An 8505-nucleotide genomic window follows, 5' to 3' on the forward strand; every position below is an offset into this window, starting at 1 on the left:
ACGAAAAAGGATCCTGGTGTTGGACGAGACCCCCCCCCCCCTGTTCACAAACTGTGAACAAAAGTTCACAGTTTGTGGGTTGGTACGCTTTACCAAATGTATGTACACAAGCCCTGAAAAAAGTTATTCATGATACGTCCCCTATGAGAAATTCCTTTTATTGAAATGTACAAAATAATCACAAAATTGTTTGATGTGATGAGTGGTGCTTGAATATTTTTCATACTTTCACGTGAGACGTGTTTCTAAAGATCATTTCTGGATGATAAGTACAGACATTTTTTGAAAACGAGTTTTTGCCACGGCATAGTTTATCGACTGTCTATAGAAGTCCTGTAGACTCCTGCTTCCCGCTCTTTTTAAAGGTTAACTGTTTTGTAGATGGCTTCACAATGACAGCATGCAGGTCTGTCATCTTATGATGTTACATGTACACATATCTTTCTGTATGTGGACAGACAAAACATTAGCAGTGCATTCCAGTTATGTTACTGTCAGATAAAGGGCCAAGCTAAGTGGAAACATGCTTGCACATGATGACACCAACCTGGCATGCCATCCTCTTCAAACATAATCCCCCTTAATCCCTGCCCTCTCGGGTCAAGCATCACTCCAGATGAGCTGTCAGGAGGAGACAGCAGCAGTCTTCAGTGTAGGGCTGCAACAAGCACAGAAAGCAGATTGGCTTCCAAGGTCTTCCAATCAGGAGGATTTCCTGCCCATCACCTTCCTGTGTCTACCACACAGTGTCGATTTACCCTCAGTCATATGAGTTGAACGCTGATTGTTCCACATGCATTAGTGGAAAGAGCAACAGAGACATTTAATATGGTTATAGTGGGATTTGAACCAGGCTTTCTTAAGGCCTTTCTTCCCCCTCCCCTGAATGTTGGAACATATAGTAAGTTCATGCTATTGTGAGGTTGTTGAGTGAATCCTGGACCCTCACTTGGTATTGCTCAACTTCAGTTTGAAACCTGAAACACGCACAGGCCACAAAGGGAGGCCAAGAAAAGAGGTCGACACAGGGTTGGCATTGATCATAACTTGGTTCAGCACGAGGTAATGACACATGATGTGAGTCACCTTATCTGCTGCTTTGAGAAAAGGTTGAATTTAGGAGAGACCTAAGAAGAAAGCATGTGTATCATACAGTATTTGACTACTTGCAACTTCATATTTCAGTGCAGATTTTTCCTACCTTTCCTTCCTTTTATTGTGAATGTGATCGGCTAAATCAGTGGTTCTCAAACTTTTTCTGTCGCGCCCCACTTTGGAGGAAGAAAAATGTTCATGCCCCACCGCCCCAACAAAATTGTAACAAAATGGTCTATGTTGAATTTTTATTGAAATAACATTTTGTGACTCCTCCATCTGTGCTTTTTCAAATAATAGAATAAAGAAAATTGCAATCACTTTCAAGTAAACCAGATTGCTCCATCAGACAAAAGCAAATGCAATGTGCAATCACTTTGTTAGAACAATGCAAATAAAGTTATATCTGTGCAAAACTACAATTTGGCAAAAAATAGCTTATTGCAATTGGCTGCAATTAATCAATGCTCTTTTGAATAGTATTGATTGCTTTATATTAGATAACATATTATTTTTGTGATGGATGGTGTGGACTTTCATTAATTAGTCGCGTAGTCCAATATCTGATCTATAATCAGAAGCGTAACAAATATGATTTAGCCCAGTGGTTCTCAATCTGTGGGGCGCGCCCCTCTAGTGGGGCACGGTGGTATTACAGGTGGGGCGCAGGGGGAAATGCAGAATACATTTTTTTTTTTTTTTTAAAGTAATTAATAAATACATGGCGAAATGCCTGTACTTTCATGTAAATGTTTACGTTACGCCGTTAACAGGTTACACTTGCGCATGCGCGACGGCCATGATCCTTGGCGACTCACATGTGTGGCTTAGTGTTCCAAATGAAGAGACATTTGGCAGGCCGCAACAGAAAAGCAACCGCAAGCGATGCATCCGAGACGAACAGCAAGCAGCCAAGAAGAAAATATGACGCCTATCTTGCTCTGGGTTTCACAGTGAACGCGGTAGGAGATGAGGAGAGACCAGTCTGTGTTTTATGTCTGAAAACTCTAGCTGCGGATAGTACAAAACTTGTTTTGTTTAGTTTGTCACAGGTTGCACTTTATTGTTATCTTGAAAAGATGTTTAGTGCAAAACAGGTTAATAGCTTTACCTAAAGAATATACATAGTGGCATTCTGAAGCACACAGTTTCCAGATGCTCTCTTAAGTCCACAGTGTCATCTCAGTGTTTTCTGTAAATTGCTGGCATAAATGGATTACATAAACATGTTGGGAATTTACATTTCACCAGCTGTTAAAGCAGCTGAGAGGCTGCGAGGAGTATCAGTGTCAAGAAAAGGCCTCAGTGAGGTCTGAAGACCTTATACCAATGTGATCGACATCCTGCTGAAGTGTGAAGGGATGAAAGGATTAATTACTTCTATATTGATGTCATTTGTTTGCAGTCACTGAAGCTCTGACTTTATATCTACTTGCTCGAGGTTTGCAGGTGGTCCTTCAGAAAAACTGGGTCAATCAATACCAATCGTCTCAGATCTCTGCTCTGCTGTTGACGCCACTTCATAGATGATTGCATAGATGACACATTTGTGTTGTTTCCTCAATAGTTCCAGTGTTGGCTCTGAAAATATGAGGATTATCACTTGTATCGTTCTTTTCCCGTTCAATGAGTGAGCCAACTATACTGTCCCAAAACAACAAAAGAATCAGGCAGCCTGACTCTAATCTGTCAGTTCACAGCAGTGTTCAGCTGGGAGCTGCTCCTCTGTCAATACCATGCTTCTGACTCTAAGGCAAAAGTCTGTCTGTCTCACTTGAGTGATAAGTTAATGTTACAGGGAAGTTATGTTTGGAGAACAAAGCCCGCCTGGCACTGGAGTGTTGCAATGTCTCCTCAGCAAAAAGGTTCTGGGTTCAGACATTTCTTCTGGGTGCACCAGTTTCCTCCCACAGTCAAAAGACATGCAGGTTAGGTTGATTGGTGACTTTAAATTGCGGTTGTGAATTTAGTGTCTACCAATATGTGTTAGCTCGGTGACAGACTTGTGACTTGTCCAAAGTGTACCTGGTCTACCACCCAAGCCCTCTACCACTCTGCAAAGCATACGCGGGTGTTGGTTATGGAGGGATGGAGCCCTATCCAACACCCTTTGGGATGAATTGGAACGTTGGCGGCGTCACCCAACATTAGTGTCCGATCTCATTGATGCCCTTGTGGTGTATTGTGTGTTCACATGTGCCATTGTGCCATGTGTTGGTTTCCTCCAGTTAGAAACCAGACAAGTGGACAAATAGTATGGACTCTTATGCAATGTAAGCCTAAACATTGTCAAATTGCATCTATTGTATCCTGATAATTAATATCCATTTTACAAGGAAATTAGTGTCAGGCGTCATGCCAAAGGCGTCAATTGCAGGAATTATTTGATTGATGTATATGATTTGGTTGAAAGTTTCTCCAAGTCAAACATGCTATTTCCTCAGTGTGCCTGAGAATGTTGTTTCAAGTTCAAATCAAGATGCCAAACTGTCGTTGTTAGTTAAAAAAACACATGGACATTCTTTTTTTTGACAATAATTATAAAATCAAGAGCGCCTTCAAACTTAACTGAAGTCATTGTATTTCAAATAATAAGAAATAAACACACACACACACACACACACACACACACACACACACACACACACACACACACACACATACATATATATATATATGATAAAATAAATATAAAAATTTAAATAAATAAATAGTAAATGGCCCCTTTTGAGAGATTTAGAGAATTGCATCTACCAAAAACCCGCTCTGTGGTCTAATAAGGTTAAACCTTTCAGCATTTACTCTAGCCACACAAATACAATTAAGTGTAAGCAAAATATATCTATTTATATATATATATAATTATTATTATTTTTTTTACAATAGACATCCAATTTTTCATTCTTCTACTAAATTAACCCTTGAGCAACCTACCACATGAGAAACTAGATGACTGGTTTTATCTCTCCGATCTACCCTGTCACTTCAGATCTTCACTGGCATAAACCACATCTCCCAGTCCCAGCACGGTGTCTTTTGCCAGCTGCCGAACATGCAGTATGGCCTCATTCTCAAGTGTTTTTTTTTCCAGAGGCATTATACTCCAGAGATTATACTGTGGGCTTCTTCTTGTAGATGAAAACGGCATGGAAATCACAAATCAACATGGGAAGTACCATCAAAGGTTTCTGAAGAAACCTTTGATAGTAATGAAGTTTGGCAGGCTGAACATCAAAAAAAGGAATTTGCATTATGGCCTCAGATGCCATTAAACTTCATTAATGGAAGGGAGTATTTAATGGCTACACTGCACAACACATGAAGCCGCACTGTTCAACAAAACCTGAACATTAATGCTGTCTTACTTTCTGTACATTAGTTTTATAAATGCGTAATAATAAAACAAGCTTCAGTGCTAACAGTCTGAGTTTTGTATGAATGTTGCATGTATCCGTGCTTTTTCCTGTACATCACATTTGACCTGACTGATAACTTGTTTATGTGAAAAGAGGAGTGATTATGTTGGTTTAGAAGAACGGTCTTTGCCTCTCAGTGACTCTGTCTGGCTTCTTGATTTGTTCGGATGAGTCACTTTCCACACACACTGAGCTGTGACATTCTCACCTTAATAACAAAAAGAAGAAGAAAAGGAAAATTATGTTTTCTAAGTTTGTGGACCCGATATTAAATTCTGATGATTTACTCTTGGCACTGTGTTAACCACAAAACCAGCCCTTCGTACATGATGGTAACGTAATTTTAAATGGTGAAATCAAATTATGGAAGGAGATATAGTAGGTGAAGCTGACCACAGGTAATCATACATGTGGCTCAGACTTTCCTAATTGCCGAGCAATTTTTTGTATGACCTCAGGCAAATATTATTTTCAAATAGGATACATGAGACTTACACTGCTTTAATAAATGTATGCGTCCTAAAAGGTCTTATGTAATAGTACACAAAAAAATGCAGAAATGTAGCCGCTATTTTCTTAAAAATAATAGCTGGGTGAACATTTACCATTCCTGTCTCATAGGACTGACACACATATGCAGTTCATTTGCAGATGAAGATATATTTTCACTGGAAACATTTAGTTCCACAGCAGGAAGTAATGTGGCACTCATACAGCAAAAGTAAAAGGGAGGTGTTTAATACCGATGGCTTGGTTTGTATCCCAGTGCGTCCAGTAAGTTAGTCAGAGTTTGTTTTTCCCAGATATTTAATCAAAACCACAATCATTTTCCTAACTTCAAAGCTAGGGTTGGTAAACTTCTTCAAAAACATTTTTGTTATATTTGTTAATTAAACTTCTCTTCACATCCTGACAGCAGTCGATTAAACTAATGCTCTGACAACCAAAAAAAAGAGAAATATCCGATATATGTGACTGTAATAAGCCCGTCCGATCATTTCAATGGGGCCGAATACAATGATTGGACAGTTTACCTGCCTGTGTACCTACCTGCCTCTTTACCACGGTGCACTCTGCCCTGGCACTCATTGCATGTCACCAGAGTCTTATAAGCTGCTAGCTTGACAGCTGTGAGAACTAACAATAGCCATGATTGTTGTTTGTTTTCATCGTGATATGTTTAAGATCATAACAATAACTTGGGGGTGAGTGGCAGTGTTGTCAGCGTTGTCGACTTGGCGATTTCCTTGACAGATTTAGCAAATTTTGGAGCAAGTGCTGCTAGTTACTTTCAGTTGGAAAGAGTTAGCCACACTGAGCTAGGTTCTTCGATTGGATACGTTTTCAAACCTAGTCCACTCTTGCTAGTTTCTCAAGATTACCAACCCTAGCTTTAAAGGTATCAAATACTCACTGCCTTTGGGCTTGAGAAGTTGGTCTGAAAGGTTTGTAAATTGGCCAATTGTGAGAGACGACAACTTGGATTGACTGCAGTTACAAGGGATTTGAATGGCAACCCAGGGTCACTGCAAAATAATAATAATCCACTTTTCCGCTGTTAATCTGTATATTCAATATATTCCAAACAATTACTTCTACAATGCATCACGAAATGGAGTAACTGATTGTTTAAAACATACTGAACAAATGGATAATTTATCCGCATTGAACTGGTTAACTATGTAGAAATAGCCAATATTCTCGCTGACGTTCTTGTTTGCTTGTGTAGGTCATATAGAGGCATTGGTATGAAATATTGAGACTGTTTCATAAGCAGTTTAAAGATACTAGTTGAAACTTTAAGCAGTGTAGGACCGTCTCATCTAAGTCAGATTGTACTTGATGCGGATACTGCAAGTGTAAAAACATTGTGCAACACAACCTCAGATCTTATCTCTGAAGTACTGTATCACTTACCTAGCGGGTGGTAAAAAATAAATTTGTAAAATGACCCTTACCCCATTGGGAAACAGCTAGAGGCTCTTGTATTAATGAACGCAAGGCTTCATTTTTCAACAAGGATATTTCGTCATAATAAATGTGTTTTCCCGGTGTTTATCTTAAAAACTGAACTCTGAATCTGAGCGTGACAGTGTGTTGTATCGTTTCTCTCCGTTCTCCACTGTGCATCATAAAATTCCATGGGAATTCATTTGGTTCCCACTTGTTAACAGAGTTGTTGTCTTCTTCCATGTGTTCTGATTTCAGCCCACTAATGGCAGACACACGCAAACTGAGGATGAACAGCTCCTTCACTGAGCCAGGATTCTCACTATGAATGATTCCCTGAACACTCTGCACGACAGGTGGAAACAGTTGGACTTCATCAAATGCGTTTATGTTATCAGGATTCTCAATGTTTTGGTTGCCAGGTATTTACTGTGTTTCTGTGTTTGTTTCTATGAATCAGCTAGTAAGTTATGTGAGGGTTTGTTTTTGAAAATGGTTGGAACAACAAAACAAAATTGCAATGTTTCACATGTGTTTCTATTGTTGACCATTTGGAAATTATGTGGTTTTCATTTTGGAGCACAAAAAAGAGAAGAAAAAAACAAATAGTTTCTTATTTTCAGTCAACCCTCTGGGTGGACAAAATGTTAGAAACGCCTCTCAGTTTAACTCAACAGCACTGAGAATTACAGCTTCCAAAATAACAATAAAATGTAATCAACACTCCCTTAAAAAACAATTTTAACAGAAACTGACCATTATATCCTTCATTCATTTCGGTTTTATTGCAGTGCTGTTGTATAGATGGCATTTGTTGTAGTTATAAGGTGTACCTTATAAATTGACAACTGAGAATACAATGCTGTATCATTAGACAACATCTCAACAACTTTAACTACTGGGAGACCCTGCCGCTCTGTTGTTAACAGAGTTAATGGGTTTTCTCATGGTTGGTATCGACTCATTAAACATTAATCGTTACATTGAGTAATTGTGTGCCCATTCACTCCCTCCCAATTCTCAGCTGATGGGACTTGGGCTATTGCTGTGCTTTCCTGACAGCAAGCCAAGGTTCCCAGCCGAGCAGATGATGAGAAACAAAATCCTTTCCAGATGTTCCTACCAATGGCTCTAATTTATCGACCGAGGAGTCTCAAAATAACAGGGCTGATTTCCTTTCATTCTACAGCAGCAGCCCTTGTCCGTGGTGTCCCCAATCAGGGGTGGAAATATATCTGTACACGTACGAGTATGTGCATGTTTGTGGCCTCACTCACTGCCCCCCCCCCCCCCCCCCCCCCCTCATAAATTGAAATAGCACTACCCTGTCAATGCTAGGCGCTTAAATGTATGCTACCATTAGACAATGTTTACATAATAAAGAAGAGAACGAAGAAAGCACATCTGACCGTCAGATCGGACTGAAAGGAATATTGTGTTGGACTGTGTTAGCACAATACATCTCATAGAAAAGTAAACCTTAGATTCTGCACCGATACAACTATCTTTGCTTGTTTTGCTACATTTCCTTCCTTTTCCTAGCTCACTCATGTTGGCCACCATACCTCTGTCAGGAAAGTGTGCAAACTGTTTTCTTACAATGAAAAAGATCATGTTGCTGCTTTAAATGCTATTAAAACATAATACCCAAATCACTGGAGAGGAATCTAGTTGATCAAAAAACAAACAATTCAAGACATGACTTGTTCCCCCAAAACACAGTATGTTATTTTGAACGAATTTTGGCAAGGATGACTGAAATGCTAAGTACAAGCTGCGTTGGTCTGCTACACTCCCATGTAAAATCAACAGTCCACTCACGATTCGCATTTCTGTCGACAAGTGTGAAGTGTAAGCAGCTTTTCACACTTCTGTTGGACAGAACATGTGCAGAGACTTGGCTGCATGATGGTTATTCAGGGGGTAGCTTTAGGGAGTTTTGGGCACGTTGAATGTGTGCGGTAGTGATGTTGGTGGTATAGTGATTGTGATTTTATTGTCCCTTCAGTCCCAGCTGCACTGCAATGTCGATATTTTTTGGCAT

The sequence above is a fragment of the Anarhichas minor genome, unplaced genomic scaffold, assembly GCF_050575085.1.
Source record: "Anarhichas minor isolate MPS153535 unplaced genomic scaffold, ASM5057508v1 ptg000011l, whole genome shotgun sequence".
NCBI lineage: Eukaryota > Metazoa > Chordata > Actinopteri > Perciformes > Anarhichadidae > Anarhichas > Anarhichas minor.